The sequence below is a fragment of the Enhydra lutris genome, unplaced genomic scaffold (genome assembly GCF_002288905.1).
Source record: "Enhydra lutris kenyoni isolate GAN:26980312 unplaced genomic scaffold, ASM228890v2 scaffoldscaffold36, whole genome shotgun sequence".
Lineage (NCBI taxonomy): Eukaryota > Metazoa > Chordata > Mammalia > Carnivora > Mustelidae > Enhydra > Enhydra lutris.
In genome coordinates this window covers 16,637,941-16,659,011 of record NW_019154120.1, presented here as the reverse complement: position 1 = coordinate 16,659,011, position 21,071 = coordinate 16,637,941, and the positions used below count along the sequence as shown (strand labels likewise).

At 45.6% G+C, this 21,071-nt stretch overlaps 1 protein-coding gene across 1 annotated transcript in view; it reads right to left on the bottom strand.

Moving 5' to 3' along the window:
- The window catches only part of LOC111154294 (collagen and calcium binding EGF domains 1), a 221,568-nt gene that overhangs the window by 31,596 nt on the left and 168,901 nt on the right, over positions 1-21,071 (bottom strand). The window lies entirely within an intron of this gene.

Below are 21,071 nucleotides of genomic sequence, written 5' to 3'. Positions count from 1 at the left end.
CTCTGCTTGAGTTAGAGAAATGGTGCCATTAGTTCAAAATCTAGGTCTCCACTGGAAAGATTATGTCTCTGGTATGGAGTTGTATGCTCCTAACAGACCAACCCCCTATAGGCAGTAACTCTAAACTCTGGACAAAACAGAAGAAGCCCACCACTGGTAGGTTCTGGTGAGTAAAGAGAGGCAGGCAGGATTTAAGAGGAGAGCTGAAATTCTGAACAAGGGACCAACCCAGGCTAAGTTTCGTGCTTTTGTCTATCACAGTGCCTATCAGAGTTGCTGTGTGGTGTGGAAAGCTCAAACACAGGGAACCTGTCGTGTGTTTTGGCTTGATCAAATGGAGGACAAAGCTTAGGCAACGCGAGGTGTGAAACATTGAGGGAAACCCTGGAAAGGCGAGTGCTGGAGAAGGGGAGGCTTAAATTCTGTGTATAAATTCTGCCCAAGCTCTCGTAAGCCCTGACCCAGGTGCGAGGAGCAGCCTCAAAACAGCCCCGTTAAGTACAATGCAGACTGGTTGAAGGCTTGGGCTGCCACCGACTGTAAGGCAGTCTTCACATTACATCCCACCGAGCTACTTGCCTGCTGAAAGGAAAAGACCAACACTTCTTGGGTGAACAGAACAGGACCTTGGGTCTCCACATCACTTGGACAAATGTGACCCATTCTCAAGGGAAAGACAACCAAGGATGCCAACTCCAATTCCAGATGTTGGACTTATCAGACACAACGTTAAAGCAGCTGTTACAATGATGTTTGATGTTATAAGGGAAAATACCCTTGTAATAAATGAAAAGGCAGGAAATCTAAGAGAAATACAAACTATGAAAAGAAGAAAATATAAGAGCTGGCAAATATATTAAATTTAAAAAAAAACCATCTTGCTGGATGAGTTTAACAACTGAAAGATGCTAGGAAGTGGGAAAGAACCAGTGAATTTGAAGATACAGGCTTAAGAATTATCCAATTTTTAAGAAAATTTTTTAAAATTTTCATTTCTAAAGATTTTATTTATTTATTTGACAGAGAGGGAGAAAGACAGAGAGCATAGCAGAGGGAGCAGCAGGCAGAGACTGAGGGAGAAGCAGGCTCCCCACTGAGCAGGGAGCTCGATGTGGGACTTGATCCTGGGACCCTGGGATCACGGCCTGAGCTGAAGACAGATGCTTAACCAACTGAGCCACCCAGGCGTTCCAGGAATTGCTCAGTTTAAAGAGAAAAAAATGGTTCAAAAATGCACCATGCCTCAGTCCCTAAGATAGTTTGAAAAGCTACAGTGTATGGTATTTGGAGTTCCAGAAGGTGAGGAGAGAGAAAATGGAGCCAAAAACAAATCTGAAAAGTGGTTGAAACATCCCAACTTGATCGCCTGCCTGGGTGGCTCAGTCAGTTAAGCGTCTGCTTTTGGCTCATGTCATGATCCCAGGGTCCTAGGACTGAGTGCAGAGAGCCCAGTTCTCCCTCTGCCCAGGCCCCCACCCCCCTCCCCCGACCCCCCGGCTCATGCTTGTGCTGTCTCTCTGAAATGAATAAAATTTAAAAAAAAGAGGAAATATTCCAAATTTCATGAAAAACATAATTTTAGACTAAAAATGTTTAGCAAACCTGAAACAGGTTAAATACATACACACACATGCACACACACACACACACACACACACACACAAAATGTCTAGAGACATCATAGTCCTCCTGCTGAAAAGTAAAGAGAAAACCTTGAAAGCAGGCGGAGAGAAAGTGCACAGCATCGAAGCGTGCGCCATGTGCTCATCAAAACTGATGGTAACCAGAAACAGTGGGAGGTCACCTTTTAAGTGCTGAGAAAACAAACTAGCCTGCCGATCTGGAATCCTATATCCGGTGAAAATACCCTTCAAGAATGAAGATGAAATGAAGACATTTCAGATTAAAGAAAACCAAGCATTCATCACCAGCAGGGCTGGGCGACAAGAAACGCTAAAGGGAGCCCTTCAGAATGAAAGACCAGGTACCAGCGGGAAACTTGGATTTTTAAAAAGGAATGAGATGCTTTATGCTTGGTAAGTGTGTGGGTACGTATAAAAGACTATTTTTTTCATGCTTATTTTATTTTTTTTTTCACACTTAACTATTTTAAAGCAAAAATGATACCACTGTCATGTAGGATTCATGATGCAAGTAAGAGCAACAAACAGAACTGCAGAATTAAACAACAGCGGGGTTGTAAATGGGCTCACATGGTCACAAAATATCTACACTGTGTGTGAAAATGGATAAAGCTGACATTTCCACTATAGCAGACATTCCCCTTTGTTCTCCCATCTCTCCTTTCCTTCTCTCCCATTCTCTCCCAGCTGGTTTCCTGGTAAGCTACCCTTGATCACTTCCAAAATAGGTATGTTAATTCAGAGGCCAAGAATTAACCTGGGTGTAGCGAATTTGCAAATCTCCAGAATATAGCCCAAGATCTTCTGCATTGACTATAAAGGTTAAACTAAAAAAAAAAAAAGACTTCCTTGTAACCATAAGAGAAATCATATTCAAGGTTATTCCCATTGAAATATCACTCTCGATTATTAGTATTTGGACATGCTTTCTAGGTGGGGAGAAAGGGAGTTCAATATGGTCCAGCGATCAGGAAGAACACATAGCCTGTAGTCTGTTGAGGCCGCCATGTATGTGAGCATATCATCTGTATGTTGTGGTGAATATGGGGGCAGTAACCACAGATTTGAGAAATTAGGCGTTATCTGGGTCCTAAAGCAAATTTCCACCTTTGTCAAATGGTCAGAACCTTCCACCAGGTCAGACAATGCCTTCTACCTAACAAAAATTTGGCACACTTAAATGTATGTTTTCCGCCACATTTTAGTAAGACAATAATTTAATAACATTACTTTCTACTTTTACAAATTATTGGTCAATTTTATTTATTTTTTTAGGATTTTATTCTTAAGGAATTTCATACCCAACATGGGGTTTGAACTCACAACCCTAAGATCAAGAGTTGCATGCTCTCCCACTGAGCCAGCCAGGCTCCCCTGTCAAATTAATCTTTGTAGACTGGTCGGCTAGGCAGGTTACCACTCATAGGAGAAACGTCGGCAATCTCTTCCTAAAACTTTTATGTTTTTAAGGATTTTATTTATGTATTTGAGACAGAGAAAATACGTGAGAGAGAGAGAGCATGAGCAGGGGGAAGGGGAAGAGGGAGAAGCAGGCTCCTTGCTGAGCAGGGAGCCTGATGCAGGGCTCTATCCCAGGACTTTGGGATCATGACCTGAGCTGAAGGCAGTTGATTACCCGACTGAGCCACCCTCTTCCTAAAACTTTAAAAATTTTTAAGACTTTTATTAAATCCATGTATAAACTCTATATAAAATGTATTAAAAATGTATACAATGTGTACAACTTACAAACATCACATCTGCTCAGAGAACATTCTGAATACCATCTGGGGACAGCAGCACAACCCCATCTCTCCCTGCAACATTTCTCATGTGCAATCCAGCTGCCGTGGACAATCTTACTTCAAAAGCATAATAAGTGGGCTTCCATGATAAAAACAAGTGGCATCTGGGATGCTCCCGAATCAGACCTGAGTGAAATAACTAAGGATCTCCTCCCTGCAGAAGACCCATTTGCCAATCTCTATGTGTACACTCAGTATAGATTATTTTGAATCTTTCCTCAGCATATTTTATGTTGTGTGTGTGTGTGTGTGTGTGTGTGTGTGTGTGTGTGTGTGTGATTTACTGCTATGAAGGATGTGTGGCAATGTCCAGAGTTTTCCAATTAAACATAATTTCCCAACACCTCCAAGTGATTTATAATTTTACACAAGGGGAAGCCCCTGGGGCGGAAATTTACGATTATTATCATTTCTAACAGAGGTAGAGGACCTACCTTTACAGTGCATGAAACTTACACTCTGTCTAGTTTTCCATGGTTTAAGAAAGTCCAAGTTCCTAACAACCAGAAAGAAAACTGCTTGATAGGACAAATCATTAAAATTTTACAGCTCTTACTTACTGTATTACCTGAAGCTGTCCTACAGAAGACTGTTAGAGGAAGAACAGGGCCCTAAATTATCGGAAACTCAAACAAATTATGAGAAAGTTGGATGGAGGGGAAACACGTGTTTTTGATACATCTTAAGTACAACGGCACATTTAAACATATGGTTCTATTTGTCTATTTCTATTTAAACAGTGTACCTAACATACAGCTGCTGAGAAGTTTGATGGCATTTCAAAGTTCATGCACATGCCACCCTTACAACAATCTTTCTGTGTCCAAGACCTCATACTTGGGCATTGTGATCTTTCTGAGCATTGCGCAGGCTTGGGATTGTCCATTTAGGGGAGCCCAAAGTAATCTGTCATTTACCTTTGTATGAAATTAAGTAACAGTGATTTGATATGCTTTCCAAAGGCTACAGAGCTCTACCAGAAGATCTAAGCTTCAGTATGGCCATGTTGCATTTAAATACCTGCTCAGTTAAGAATTAACTTCCCTTTGGCTGTTTTTTTCTCCGTTGCATACCTAACTCCATCTCTCTGCTGGAGAGAAGGAGGTCTGACACCGCAGGGTACCCTCCTGCTTCTCTAGAGTTCCCAGGAAGACAGCATTACATTGCACGTTAAACACCCATCCAACATAAGCCACCATTTAAAATAAACCATGAAATATTCCAAAGTATAAAAAAATAAACACTGGCTGCACATGTCATGCCATTTCAAAGATTACTCACAACATAATTTATGTATAACGAAGTCAAGATAGCCAAAGTAAAATCCCCCTCTTGTTATGCAAGCGAGGCACTTGTTAGACCCAGCTACACACATGGCCATGTGATTTTTATCTTTAAGAAAAACAAACGAAGATGGGAAAAGCTCATGTGGATTCTGGGGAGCCGGTCCTTCTTAATCCACTTCATGTGTCATAGCTTGGTTTTCCAAATGCAGATGCTTTTCTCGTCTCTTGACGAGGAGAAGTGGTGATCCGAGGGGTGGTTACATATAAAGGGCGACATGTGCTAATCAGGAAAGTCTGTGGAGGCTTCCCCTGGGTACCCCAGAGCATTAACACACACACAGAATCATAAGCAGAAATAGTGAAGCCAGAGATCTATCCCAGCAACCAAGTGTGTGTGAGAGCTTTCAGAAGGAAAAACAGAGTCGGGAAAATGAAGATGATAGAGATACCATCATTTGACTGTGTGCTGTTAGCAGAGTCTAGAAAAGATTTTTTTTTTTTAAACTGCCTATAGAATTAGAGGATGAGAAGGGACCTTGAAAGGTCAACTGAGTTATAGGGCAAGAAATATTTCAACACTTGCTCCGCCGCAATAGTAAATTTTCCCGATTTATTTCGGGTTTCCTTTGCCTGGCTATCTAGATATGCACTAGACAGATCAGAACTTTTTTAAAAGTTCTGCACTTTTTAGAGTATTTTAGGGTTCTCTGTGCCAAGCCACATGCAGCGGATGAAGCAATGGCTCTGGGGTCAAGCACATTTGGTTTAGAGTTCTGGCCCTGTCATTTAAAAAGCTTGTGATGTGACCTGGGGCTCATCTCTTTAACTCGCTGAGATGCAGATGCCTTATGGATAAAACATGAATAATAATATCTGCTTTGCAGAATTACCACAAGGATTACAGATAATAAAGGTAACCAGCACAGAGCCAGGCACAGGGGCAGAACAGTGATCCAGCTGCCCCTTTATGAACACAGAAAGAAGACAGCAGAACCCAGTCTTCCCAGATGCCTTCATCTTGGGACTTGTCTCTTCCTTCCACTTCCTAATCAGTGGCTGAGATCTTCTTCCAGAAACAAAAGAGAGGCAGAGAGGGAGAGAGGAGGGAGGGAGAAAAGTTTTGATTTCAAGATGATGAGTGAAAAGTAGTATTTTTGGCCTCTTCTTTCACAAGTTAACCCCAGATAATGGGAATAAGAAATAAAAATGCAAGGTCAAAATCTATAGATTAGAAATATAATTCTAATATTGAGTCTGATAGGAAAATGGCCAGTAGATGGGAGAGTGGGAAGTGCCTTTATTTTTTTTTTTTTTAAAGATTTTATTTATTTGTCAGAATAAGAGGGAGAGCGTGTGAGTGTGTGCCTACACAAGCAGGGGGAGGGCAGAGGGAGTGGGACAAGCAGACTCCCTGCTGAGCAGGGAGCCTGATGTGGGATTTGATCCCAGAACCCTGGGATCATGATCGGAACCGAAGGCAGACGCTTAACTGACTGAGCCACCCAGGTTCCCAGGAAGCGATTTTGCAGAGTGGAGAAACTTCAAACCTATGAGCCTCCAGAAGAGGTTATCGCAGAGAAACCAAAACCCTGCAGACCCTCAGCCAGGCTTAGGAACTAGACACACCAGGTACCGAGGAAAGGGGAGGCCAGAAGAGAGCCAGACAATCTGAAGGTCTGGTGAGAAGCTGCATTTCCCGTTCCCTCCCCCATGTCAGCTCCCCTTCATCTACCACTGCAAGAGGCAGAAGGTACAGTCTTTGAGGAAACATGGACCCGAGAAACTCAAGACTGTCACACCAAGCCAGAGGCCCCTGGGGGACATACCCACGAGCAGATAATCTTGCCCAGGCACACAGAATTTCCAAACCTTTTTAAAGAATGCTTTCAACAGAACATCTCATTCTGGAACAAGGCAAGCCTCCTGGTGATGGCTTCTGAAGGCCAACTGATGGCAGCTTCCCCACATCCCCAACTAGTCAGTCCTCACTGAAGAGAGACAAGGTTGGAAAAATGCAGAGACCAGTGTGCAGAGCCTCTTTCCCCCACCTAATCCTGCTGTGGCGTGCCAGACAAGGGGGTCCATGAGAGACTCCTGCCAGGAACAACACAGCCCACGAAACCCCTGGGACTCCATGAAAGACCTGAGGATGGATGGATGGATGGATGGATGGATGGATGAATTGACTGATTGGTTTTTAAAGATTTTATTCATTTATTTTTCAGAGAGAGAGAGATAGCACATGAGCGGGGGAAGGAACAGCGGGAGAGGGACAAGTAGATTCCACGCTGAGAGTGGAGCTCAACATAGAGCTCGATCTCATAATGGAGATGATGACCTGAGCGGAAATCAAGAGTCAGTTGTTTAATCACCTGAGCCAGCTACGTGCCCCTAGAGGCCTGAGGATTTAAAAGTGGTCCTGGATTTCTCTATAAAACTCCTTAGAGAGAGGAAGTTTCCTCTTTCTTTCAGCCGCCTTCTCTTGCCAAAACTTTTATTGAGCTTTGCACAACTTCACATGAACTACTAGAATTCCTTTTCTACCAGATGCTCTGAGAACAGAACCCAGTAAAAGGGCTCACCTCCCATCTAGGCATGCTCCATTCCAGCCTTTTAGCCAGAAAGTGCTTCTCCCAGGCAAATGACATCAAGTTTACTATAGAAATCAGTGAAGGTAAACAAACAAACAATCGAAAAAGGGCAAATAAACCTACTAATTTATTCATCTGCATAAAAGCTTGTTCCTGCCCAATCTCAGTGACAGTAAGAGAATCCTAGGGAGCGAGTTACGTATAACGTGCTCTCCTATGCACAGTAACTGATGGTCAAGATCCAAGGCAGGAGACGACATGGTGGCTCCTCAGCACATTGAACACAGAGGAACCACCGGCTCCAGCAATTCCGGGTATATACCTGGAAGAAGGGAAAGCAAACCCGAACAGGTGTTTTTCTGCAGCAGCGTCGTTCACAACAGCCGAAGCTACAAACACCCCAGATGTCCCCTGCCAGATGGATGAAGAGACAAACTGTGATACACACACACACAATGGAGTATTATTCAACCTCTAAAGGACATTGTGACACATGCTACAATACGGATGGAACTTGAAAACATGGTGCTAAGCGAAATCACCCAGAAGAACAAATATTGTATGACTCCGCTTAAAGGAGGCGCCTCAAGTGGTCACATTCATAGGCAGAAAGTAGAATGGTCGTGGCCCGGGGCTGGGTGGGGAGGGAACGGGGAGTTGTGGGTATAAATGGGCGCACGGTGTTAGCTCAGGAGCATGAGAAAGTTCTGGAGATGGATGGTGACAGCTACCGCACACCTAAGAATGGTTAATATGGTAAATTTTATGTTATGTGTATTTTACCAAACATACACAAAAAGATCAAATGAAGAGAGAATGCTGTTGAAGTCATCCCTCTAGACAGTAACCCCCTGGGCGTGGTATCAGCTGGGTTTTAGTTCTGTGAACTACAGACAGACTTTCTTTTAGGCATGTGAGGATTATTCTTAGATGGGGTAAATGGGAAAGCATTTATCCCTACAAGGTTTCAAGGGAGAACAACCTATCCCCTCCACAAATGTTTGTCTTGCACATCCCAGGAAGACAGAAGAGATGGCGGTTACGGTTCTGGCCCCAGAGGGAGGTACCTCTCAGGTGTGAATCCAGGCTCTGCTGCTTTCCAGCTGTGGGACCTGGACAAGTTACTTAAAACCCCCCTAGCTTGATTTGTGTGTCTGTAAAATGGGATAGTAATTGTACACACCTCAATGGCTTGGTGAGAGGGGCCAAGGAGCAAAGAAGCACACAGGGTAGGACAGTGTTGTATACATCAAGCAGAAAACGTAGAAAGAAATAGGCTGGTCTTCCTGTTGTGTCCCTACTCCAGTACTCACCATCTGGGATGCTGGGGTGTTTTAGAGGAGGGGGAGCATTGGGAAGGGAGCAGCTGGGCCACAGTCTGACTGCCCATGGGTGTGGCTTTCAGGGAGACGCAGGCGTGCTGACTGACCGCAGGTCAAAAGCCAGTGTCTTGGCTGTTTAATTCCCATGGTGGCTCCTGCGCAAAGATGACTTTGTCGGCTAGCAGAAGGAAACCCCCTCGGGCTACCAAGTTCCACTCCCCTCTCTCCGATCAGTGTCATTTCTGTTCTCAACAATGAAAGGCACGCACATGACCAGATCTTATACAGTTTGCTCAAAGTTGGCCTGGGAGCTCCAGGGAGGTGCGGACAATGGCCCGGGGTGTAGGGCTGAGAACATGTGTGGGGCCCCTTCGTACGTTTCTGCCAGCACTTCCCTATCTCCCTGCCCTGTCAGCGCTTCTCAGTCGCACATGGTCAGGGACCCCCCAGAGGGCCACCCGGAGTCCACACAGGTCTTGGAGACAAGAACCTGCCTCTTGGCCACGATGTCAGTGCTCGACCTCCAGCTCTCTTCTCCCTGTTCCCCTCCCTGCTTGTCTCCCCCAATGAGTTTTCTACCCCATCAGCCCTCATCATCCGGCTTGCTGGCTGCCTTTTCCCTATTTCATTTGAGAAGTTGATCATTTCTGAAACATTAGATGATAAATTGAGAGAGGTAGTTTGGCACTATCTTTGTATAAGAAATAAAACAACTGTGTCCATGCACACACACACACGTAATATCTTTTCATTAAGAAAAGAAGGATTAGGTTGGGTATGCACAGATCTCTCTATGTGGGTAAGATGGAAGATGTCCTTTGTGGGTTTTTTTGTTTTTTCTTTTTTTTTTTTTTTTGAGCTAAAATTGACTTATAACTTCAGACCAGCTTCAGGTGCACAACATATGATTTGACATCTGTAGACACTGTGAAATGATCACCACAGTAAGTCAGGTTCTTTTTTACGTGTTGTCTCATTTTCCTACAATGGGCAGGTACTTATTTTTTTAATAAGCGAAAATAAAGGAAATAATAAAGAGGACTTTGGGGGATTTTTCAAGGGTGTTTTGGTACATTTCTAATGCTAGGCTTGGCGATGGTTCTGGAACCTACTGGTTTTGAAGCTGGTAAAGAAGCACATTTGAGAACAGCACATACAGGCGTCTACTGTGAATTCCCTCACCCAGAGACTCCACAGGATTTACATTTTGGGCAAACTTGACCAAAGAGGTTTCAACCAAACGGATCTGGACCAAGTCACAGGGAAACAATATATGGCATTTATTAAGAAAATGCCCCTGGGAGTCAGCGTATCATTTAGAAGGATGTTCATTCTTTTTTTTTTTTCACATCAGAAAACTGGTTGAATAGAGGTTTGCCTTAGAGAGTATTTTAATGGAAACTTCTCCCCCATTTGTGAGACGTTTTTAAGCCAATGCATTTCTGACATTTATTCCCATGGCTGCTAATGTTCAGAAGCACCGAGAACTGGGAATCGTGTCTCACTCCGTGGGGCCATGGTCCACGGACAGTGCGTGGACGTGGAGACTACTCCCTGCAGCTGTGTAGTTCACCCAGTGCCATGTCACCATGGGGCCCAGAGCCCTAGTCACTGCTGTGTTTTTATTGTATCAACCCTCTAACCATAACCCTAGGAACATCTGAAATTTTTTTTTAAGATTTTATTTATGTATTTGAGAGACAGAGAGTATGAATGGGGGCAGTGGGGGACAGCACAGAGAGAGGGAGAAGCAGACTTCCCGCTGAGCAGGGAGCCCAGTGCGGGGCTCGATCCCAGGACCTCGGGATCATGACCTGAGCCGAAGGCAGACGCTTATCTGAGTCACCCAGGTGCTCTTGCCCGAACAGTTATTAATCTGCTACAATGGCATTCATCAAGGCAATCATATCTAAAAGCCCTGAATTATTCACGGTAAACCAAACAATACAAGAAGTCATCCGTGGTTCTGAAACATTCCTGAAGTTTCCTAACGGCTCCACAGCCTTCTCATCCCAACTCCGGGCTTTCTCTGCAGCTCAGCCAGCCTTTCCTCCTCCTCTCTCTCCTTCAAAGGGTGGATTCAGCATCAGGTCAGGATTTCGACTCTGACCTCTCTGTTGGACTCCTAAACTGCGAACTCCTGGCACCCTCCTTGCATTCACTTTCCTTGCCCTTATTTTCCAGATTTCTTGCAATGATTGGGTAATAGCTTCCATAGTGAGAACGTGTTATATCTTAAAACTAATAGAAGAAATGGAACCTGGAACCTACTTCTCACTGCCAAACTGGAAGAGAAGATCATCCTCGACGGGACTAGAGATCCAAGGCAAATAATCCACAAGGCTGTTTTTAGACATCGCTTTCTAGTGTTCTCCCTAGTAAGAGACCTAGATGACCCATGACCGCTGCACTTCCAGAGGTCATTACTGTGGCAGAGAGAGCCAGTGGTTTCTCCTTACCTACTTCCTTTTCTTTTCTATTGCAACAAAAGCCCAAATTAGAGCTGGGTCCATAGCCACCCAGGAAAAAAAAGGAACTATTCTCCAGCCTCTCACCCACCATACTGCTTGGAGAATGAGCCGGCCAACAGTATGCAAGTAGCCTTGATGTGTAAAATTGCCAGGCGCTACCCTTACACAGGAGGGGCGCACAGTCTCTCCCTTTCACATTCCCGTGAGCAGCATGGACATGGCAGTGCGCCATCTTGGACCATGGCGATGGGAGGCTCAACATACAAGAAGCTCAATGATGCTTTCCAGCCACCATATCAATTAAGGACTCGGGACGCTTTTGTGTAAGAGAAACTCCCATCTTGTTTAAGCTATTATTTTTGATTTCAGCTTTGAGAGCCAAAATAACTATAGGAAATGAATCTATGGGAGCAAGGTTACTGACAGGCAAGGTTAGTAAGCCATAAGGGGACGTGGAGGAGACAGAACCTTTTATTCTGCTCCAGAATGACTGGGCAAGGAGCCCTTGAGCCTTGTGAAATACTGACCCTTGAAATATAAATGTCTGGAAATATAAATGTCGTAAATTAACCAGAGCTAGAGTCCTCTCTGCTTTGACAGGGCTACAATCCTCCTTTCTGCACAGTGGGCAGAGTTTCGTTGGCAGTCAGCCCCCTTCCCTGCACTTCACCTTGTAAATGAGGCATTTCCAGGGAGCTCTCAGTACGGGAAACATGTAGCTACAATTTCCCGATTCAGATTTTTGCCCACAGGTCTGTCACCTGGGAATTAAATGAGGAAGTCTTAAAGCAGAGAGTTTTACTTGTAATGACTTTCAAAGACGGAGGGGACCCGATCTGAGATCTTCTTTCTTACATTAATTACTCATGTGACACAGTCCTTACGTGCATCAAACTCTTATGGAAAATGAAGTACAACGGATATTAACTCAGGTCTAACTGTATGCGTTGCTTAAAGTGGGATTCCTAACTCTAAATAATTTACAGATGAGAGCACAAGTCTTCTACTTTAGATACCGAATTATATAATGATCCAATATCGCGGTAAAAACTTCAGATTAGCTAACAACTGGAAGCATTAAATTTGACTTAATTCAACCAGCACTTAATTGGGAGTTTCCTATACGCCAAGCCGAGCATTTTCCATAGATTACTTAATTAAATTCGCATAACCACACTTCTTACAGATAGGAAAACTAAAGCACAGAATTCTTAAGTAACTTGTTCAAATTAGTAGCTGGGCTGGACACAAGTCCAGGCTCTGGGGTTCCAGAGGCCACCTCTTCCGGGAACTGGGTGTTACAGGAGCTATGGCGACGAGTGAGGTCTGCACGTGGCGCTTGAAGATGATCGGTGTATGAGAAATACATGTTCACAGCTCCTGAGAACACAAGACGGAGCAGGAGCGGCACTGGGACCCAAGTACACTGGGAAGAGGGCTAACTCAGTGTCAGAGGCTGCAACAACGTGTGGCCCACAGAGTTGGTCCTGCCCCAGAAAAATATATCTGGGCCCAGACAAAGGGACACTCATCCTCACTGTATACTCATTATAATTGTCCCTCTCTAGCTTGGCCCCAAATCCGGTTTGTCTGGCAATCTCCGTTTCCTTCTGGGGAATAATTCCCTGTCCTTGATTAAGGATGGAGACCACTTTCAGGATGTGTATTCCAAACCCGAACCTCACGGAATCCATGAGTCAGGGAATCACAGTACAGGCCCAGAGCTGAGGCCGGATGGGAGAGACTGCAGACAGCAGTTAAAGAAGGCCACTGAAATATTTTAGGGAAGAAATTAAGACAGTGTAAATAGGATAGTGGAACTGAACAATGAGGACAGACTTTAGAGAAATTTTAGAGGCAGGATCTATAGGATTTCCTAACACACGGGGTGTAGAGAATAAGAAAAACAGAGCAGACCGAGACTAGAGAATTCTCTCAGCAGAGCTGTCTCGAGGATGAGGTCACCATTGACTAGTTGCTGGTTAAGCAGGGAAGAGCTAGATCAGAAGAATTTTATGGCACAGATTTTGGGATGATAGAAGGGATCAATTACCCTTGGTTTGGACACAATGTTCAGGATGTCTGAGGCCTCAGGCAACTCAAGGGTGAGGCAGGGTCTTCAGAGGAACAGGTGAAGCTGAGGGCCAAGGACATGATTTGGGGAGATGTCCTCCTGCAAGAACTGGGACCGGGAGAGAAGCCAGAGAGAGAGAGGACTAGTCAGGGAAGTGCTACTGACGAAGCCAACAGACTGTGCCGTAGCTTGAACAAATCACTGTCCTGCCCTGGGTCTCTGCTTCCCATTCTGAGAAGAAAGGGTCTTGGACTAGGGTGACCTTTAAGTTCTCCCCCAACCTCCAAATATCCTGGCTCTTGAGGTGATGAAAATGTTCTAGCTCTCCTTGTGGTGGTAGTTAAATGGCTGTGCACTTTGTCAAAACTCACTGTACACCTAGAATTGGTGCATTTTACTGGATGTAAATTAGGGGCGCCTGGGCGGTTCAGTCGGTAAGCGCCCAACTCTTGATTTCAGGCCAGGTCAAGATCTCAGGGTCGGGGGATCGAGCCCTGTGTTAGGCTCCATGCCCAGTGGGGAGTCCGCTGGAGAGTCTCTCTTTTTCCCTCTGCCCCTCTCACGCACGCACGCTCTCTAAATTTTTTTTTAAAAGGATGTAAATTATACTTCATTTAAATGGGTTTTAAACATTTCTAAAAAAAAATTAAAAAATTCCTGTCTCCAAATAATTACCGTTCCATGCAAAATTATTAATGATAGTATGAAATATTCCATTTATGAGTATTTTTTCATCAGAGAGAAAGAAATACACATAAAAAAACATACATCCTCAGTCCCCGGGTCTGGGGGAGGGGGAATAGGCATGAGTTAGAAGGAGCTGCTGTAAGAAATTAGTTTCTGACCATTCCAGACATTGGTACGAGTGAGCAGATGTCTTGAAATGTTTTACAAACACATGGGGAAGTAATGAAGGCCTCTGGACGGCTATCAGACCTGGCTCGTACTGTAGGTTCTTTAGGGCAGCTCTGCCTCCCTGGGATCTGCAGCCTGCAGGTGCTCACGACCTCTAGACAAATCTGCTCAAGTCGTGGTTCTCCGGAGCCTGTCCCGAGTCAGTCGACACGGATAAACTCAGTAAGGGTTCCTAAGGCACAGGAATGGATGTTCCCGATACAAGGCATACCACTTTTATTAAGATTTTATTTATTTATTTGACAGAGATCACAAGTAGGCAGAGAGGCAGGCAGAGAGAGAGGAAGGGAAGCAGGCTCCCTGCTGAGCAGAGAGCCAGATGCGGGGCTCCATCCCAGGACCCTGAGAGATCATGACCTGAGCCAAAGGCAACAGCTTAACCCACTGAGCCACCCAGGCGCCCCCCCCCCCCAGTATACCACTTTTAAAGCAACTTGGGCTCCTTGATATCTGAAGGGTCAATTAGAAGGGAAAGGCTGCCCATATTTCTATGTTGAGTCTACTCTGCAATTTGTCATTTATCATGGTATTTTCTCCTTTTTGCAAAATTTTTAAAAAAGATTTTATTTATTTACTTGAGAGAGAGAGAGTGAGAGAGAGAGCATAAGAGGGGAGAGGGTCAGAGGGAGAAGCAGACTCCCCGCCGAGCAGGGAGCCTGATGTGGGACTCGATCCCAGGACTTCAGGATCATGACCTGAGCCAAAGGCAGTTGCTTAAACAATTGAGATACCCAGGTGCCCTCCTTTTTGCAAATTCTGAGAGAGAGTTTCTTAGAGTAGTAAGTCTGATCCCCAACAGCAAAGTAGAATTTGGGGCTCTGTAGTAGAGGTGGCTCTATGGAGAATCTTAGGGGCTACGGGAAGCTATGTGAGTCTCTACCATTGTACATACTGCAGTCAGGTTCTGCTAATTGACCATGAACTCCTCCAAGACAGGCATCAGGTCTTAGTAATCCTGAGCACGAGCCTAGTGTGGGATCACAGATGCTTGGTACCTCCTGACAGAACCCAGCTTGGCTAGAATGCCCACCTCAGGAAGAATGTCTCCAAGATGCTGTTTACGTGATAAGGGTAAAAGCCTTATCTTCTCTTTTCTTTTTTCCTTCCGCTTTATCTTTTCTGGCTTCCAATGGACCGACCGACCGACCTTCCTTCCTTCCTTCCTTCCTTCCTCCTTTTCTGCATTACAAGGTGTAGAAGGAATTAGGGGCTGGCAGGAGTAGTGGCTAGATACTAAGGAGTAAACCCTAGTAATATTTCCTGTATGGAATAGTGACAGACTGTCTTTACCAATTCCTGCCTCCTGTGACTACAAATAGCTCTGTCTGGAGTACACAGTATGTGTTCTCGGAGACGAGCCAGGTTGCCCAGCTAGTCTGGGTAAGCTCTCTGAGACTGTTCCCTGGTGCGGCTGGGACCACGATCCAGAGGCTGCCTGCAAACTCAGCCTCCCTGTCCAGGGTAAGCAGGGGTGTCGGGATGCTAATTTTGGATCTTTGCTGAGTGGCAAATAAGCCTCTGTGTTTAGGAGGCCCGCATGAATCAAAACAGTTAAACACAAAAATGTGGAGACCTTGCATATTATCACTTTATGGACATCTGTTTTAAAGTCGGGCAGACCTGACGTTTAAACCCAAGTCCCCCACTTACTGGTTTGATGAATTGATATCAGTTATGTATAAATTTACATTTTCACAGTTTCTTTTTCTGAGAAATGCAGTATTGATACGTACTTCGCTAGGGTTTCAATGGGATGGATAAAGCACTTGGTATAGTTCTTGTTATACAAGAAATATCCAGGGGTGCCTGGGTGGCTCAGTCAGCTAAAACGTCTGCCTTCGGCTCAAGTCATGATCCCAGGGTCTGGGATTGAATCCTGCCTCAGACTTCTTGCTCAGCAGGGGGTCTGCTTCTCCCTCTCCCCTGTTTGTGTTCTCTCTCTCCCTGTGTCAAATAAATAAATCTTTAAACAAAATGTCCTATAAAGGGATAGTAATAATGACAGCAGGAAGAACAGTCGTGGCTTCTGTGACTCTCTGTCCTCTTCCATTAGCACAGGGGTTACCGTGTGTATTAAAGGAATGTTCGTAACAGTCCTGACAAACTGCTGTGAAACACTGGAAGACGGGAAGAGAAACAGCACAGTAACTTACACGAAATCAGTGAATACTCATTGAATGCTGACCCTGGGCAAGTCACCGATAGATGCCTTAGGAAACAGGAAGAATCCCAAAATAAAAAAATGTGGTATAATCACTGACGATTCACAACGTAAGAACAGTTCAACTACAACTTGACCTTCGAAAGGAATCTGATACTCAACATATCAAAAGATACTCAGTCCATCAAAGATAACCACGGGACAGCGCAGGCTCAGATCAGTGCGGTCTGAGAATTCTCTGTGGATTCGATTTGGATTTTACAGGAGGGATAAGATCTATCTAGACAGTGAAGAGAATGGAAGGCCACTCAGGGCAGAGACAGGACATTCAGAAGAGCATGACGAGGTCCTGTTTATCCTGGCCTGAGGGACACAGCACTGTTTGGGTTTTGTTACATGGTAAGAGATAGTAGTGCCTTATTAACTAGAACCTCAAATTACCCAGAGAGGTCAGTCTCTGTGCCTGCCCACTCTTGGTCCCTTCCTAGGGAGAACTCCCCAGCCCCTTGTTGCTTCTGACTAGGTAGCCTGGACAGTCCTATTTTATACCAAGAGGCAATGCTCCTGCTCCTCTGGGTTGAGAAGGCTGGGAAGGGGCATGTGGATCAAGGGTGTCCAGTCCAGCCATCTCTCCCAGGACAAAACAGTGCGACGGACCAATCTCACGCTCCTTTCCAGGGCTCTACACTAACAGACGCCCCATGAGTAGGCCAGCTGGCCATAGTGGTACGACGGAGTCTCCCGCAGTTGAGAAAGGTCTGGAAGAGCAGTGGGCTGAAAGCCTGAGTCAGGGGAGGAAGCTGGGTGTTGGTTAGAATCCTGACCAGGGACTTCAGGAGGGAGAGGAGGGCAGAGTCACCCGCCGGGGCGGCCCTGTTTTCTGACCACGTCACCTCTCTCGTCCCTCCCCTGCCCATATGAACACAAACCATCCTAACCCTGGCCCCCTCTGTTCTTGAGATTCAAGCAGCACTTCTGCTCTTCGCAACCAAGATCTTGAACTTTTCCAGTTATCCTGGTAACATATGGATGATCTAATCCTGGGAAGTGATAGGACAAAAGGCTTTTGATTTGGGGGTTAATTGTAAGTAGGGTTTCCATGACTGCTGTGTGTTTTATCAAAAGCACAAATATTAGTTTCCTATATGGAAATCACTCATGGATGGTTCAAATTTATTCTTATTCACCTGTAGACACAGCCCTCATCATACCCTGTCAATAACAGATGAATGTCCAGATGCTCTGGGCAGTTAGTAAATGATTTACTGCTAACCTTGAGCAAGAGTCACAGCTTGAGTTTCAACAAGAAACGAGCGGTGCTGGACGTGCAAAGTAAGCCAAGGGGGAAATGTGCTTCTTGACCGTCAGCTTGCTTTAAGAAACAAGGGAAGTTCTAGTGTCTCCGCCAATGTTAAGTGTGTGTAAGTCCCTGACTGTGCCTTGGTGCTGTCCTCTGAATGGTTTTCCCTGGGGTCTGGAGCCTTACTCCCAGCCAGAAGACATCCTTCCGTGGGTTTCATTAGGAAGAAGCCATAAGACTGACAAGCAGATGCACTGGGTGTTTCGTGCAAAACCGAGTGTGTGCCAGGTTGAGCTGAATCCTAGAAAACCCCCTGCGACGTGGAGGAAACCCCCTTCCTGAAGTCTCTGCTTGGAAGTGTGACTAGTCTTCTCCCTGCCTGACCCCAAACACACCTAACCTACCTTTTGGGGTCCAGCTCCACTTCCTCTTCCTCTAGATGCCTTCTCTGAACTCCTCCCCACCAGGAGGGGTTTCCGGTTCCTGTGCGTACTATCTGCTCATCTCAGACTGTCTAGGGAAAAAACCCCAACAACGGTGGGTCTCAATCCTGGCGGCTTGCTGAAATCTACTTCTTGAGATTTTTCCTTTTTAAATGATGAACATACTTACGCCCCTGACAAACCCCTGGAGATAACTGAATCAGAACTTCTGGGGTAGGCACCAGGGGGTCAGCATTTTTAAAAAAGAATCTGCGGGGACCGAGCACCAGGGTTGAAATCTGCTGTGTCCTTTTTTGCTGTCTAGCTGGGAGCTGCTCAAGGCATGACCCCAGGCTCCTGTCCTGCTTTCGGGAACACCCAGCCCAGCCTGCCCACCGCCTGTGCGCACTGAGTGTTAGCGGTGGGACTGTAGCCTCAACTGAAAATCGAAACAATCCCTGGGGAGGGTATGGGGCATGTTTTGCGATTTTTTTTTTTTTTTTTTTTTTGGTAAGAAAAGAGTCCTATGTCTTCATCCTCTGCTACGGGCAACCTAAGAACATGAATTCCAAAGACGATAAATCTCCCCCCAACCCCATTAACATCCCACGGGAGGAACAGGCTGTGTTGTTGGTTATCTCCTGCTTTCAATTACAGCCTTCAGCCAGATTCCTCCGTGCGCCTCTGAGGCCTGAGCCTTGTAAATGGCACCCTTTCAATTATTTATCTAAACAAAGGTGAGCCAGAGGGCAGCGCAAAACACTCAGTCTGTTGAACTTGAGCCCAACTCTACATCCTTGGAATTCTTGCAGGACTTGGCTTTGTGGTTCCAATCTCCTTACCAAAAAAAAAAAAAAAAAGGAAAAATGTGAAAAAGGCACATTAGAAATACAAGGCCATAAATTCTGTTTCAGAAGTGAGAGGAGGGCCCGGGGGGCTCTGCAGGGTCCCAGGCGTTTCGGCTGGTGGCTCTTCTGTGGCCAGGCTGCTCAAAGCCAACAGTCATCACTCTCCCGCAAGGAGGGGGACCACGGGCTCCCCTCCAGTTTTGCACCATCTCTCCTATCAGTGGATGCTTCACACTCTGTGTCACCGATGAATAATAAATCCCCTTAAAAAGAAACAGAGACGGCCCACAGCGACCTGCAGCTATAAGGAGAGGAAAAGCCCCCTCATGCTGGTGAAGACAGGCTCCCGGCTCGTTGTCAGCAGGACAAGTGTTCTGACCTGTTCTCTGTGGGGACGCGATGGCGCCCATCCTACCCCCCTCCCCTCACCCCCCCGACCAGCCTGTGGCATGCCCATGACGTGGTCCGCGGTGCTGTGGATGCCCTGGCAGCTGTGGAGTGAGTAGTGAGAACTCCCCACTGTGGGGCTCAGGCACCCTCTTCCTGTGCCATCGAATGTCAGCTGCAGAGAAAGGGTAATTTGGGTCCAACTGACCCGCCGGAGGAACAGCAGAAGGAACAGCAGCTGACATTTACTGCCCCCCCCGCAATCTTCCTAGCGCTCTGCACCATGGGGCGGGGGGCGTTAGGCAGCCACATGGAGGTCTGGGGAGGTGAGGCAATTGCTCTGGTCACATAAGTGATGGGGCTGGAATCGGTTCCAAGGTCCACCCGACTCAGAAGCCTGGGTTCCTAATCACGCCGTTATACAACCTTCCCTCGCCCCAGGACGGACACTCGAAAATGTTTCTAGAATCCACCTCTCTTCTCCATCTCTGCTGCCAACTACCTTAGTTCAGACTGAAAAATCACTCCAGCCTACTTTTTAAAAATAGCCTCTCAATTTATCTTCCAGCCTCCCATCTTTCCCACAGCCCACTGAGTGCAGATATTTTAAAGCATATCTATTTTATGACCCTGTGTAAGAACGTTCCTTGGCTCCCAGTGCCTATGACTCCAGTCCAATCATTCGTGAAGCATGAGTGGCCTCACCTCACCTTGCCTTTATCATTCCCCACCGGGATCTGGCCACATCAAAGGTCCAGCTCACAAGATCCCTACCCCGTAACACATTCTCTGTCTCCTTCAGCTCTCACTCATTTAAATGTTTGTCCTTCCACCCAGACTGTGAGCTCCTAGGAGACAAGAGGCTTGTTTTTTTCACCTTCGTAATTTCCCCCAGATCTGGCAGAAGGGAAATGCTGATAAATATTACAAAGCTGACTCACCGATTGAATGAACAGAATCTCAAATTTGGAAGTCAGGGGAGGAAAGCAAAGATCACTGAATTTTTGACCACTGACCATATATGCATGGGGGGGGTGTGTCTCAGTATAATCAATCTCAACAATTCCTATGTTATCCTGTTATTGATTTTATTCGTTTTGGGAATAATCATAAGACATGAAAAAATTAAAGATTAAATTCTAACTAAAAATAGGCTTCCTTGACATCTTAGTCTAGACTTACTCCATTCAAAACTATTTTCCTCAGTAACGGCTATTAGTAGTAGTATCTGATCCTAGAATGTCTACTTTTTTCTTTCTTACCCAAAGTGCAATTTTCTTGATCAAAATTTCTCATTGACCACTACTATACTATTCTCACTTGTTTGGATAAAGAGCCAGTACCTGGTTAGGTTGATGGGCTTATTAAATTGAGTCTTGGACATCTTCCTGTCCTCCCTTTCCCCCCAACCCCCACTGCCATGAGAACTGGAATTTAGTGTGTGTGTAGAAGTCAACATTGAGGTCTATCTCAACCTACTCTTCTTCTTGGACACCCTCCCTGGCTCTCTGAGCCAAGCCAGAAGATTCTTCCTCTGCCCCCGAACTTCCATAGTACTTGCTCTGTGTGTCACTCGGATCCTGTCAAGGTCACATACAGCAAATGCCAATGGAAAAGGGGTTGAGCTGGGAACATCCTCCCCAGCTAAAATACAAGCACATCATGGGGCAATGGGTGGTGGAATCTCGTCTCTGGACCTCTGTTTACTCACTGCAAAATAAAGGACTCCCATGGGTTGGGTTACATGGCTTCTTTCCAGCTTCTTCCCAGCTCTACAACTGTATGCAAAATGCCAGATATCTTGATACTATTTGAAAGCTCCCTCATGGGGTAGAGGGTAATGAGC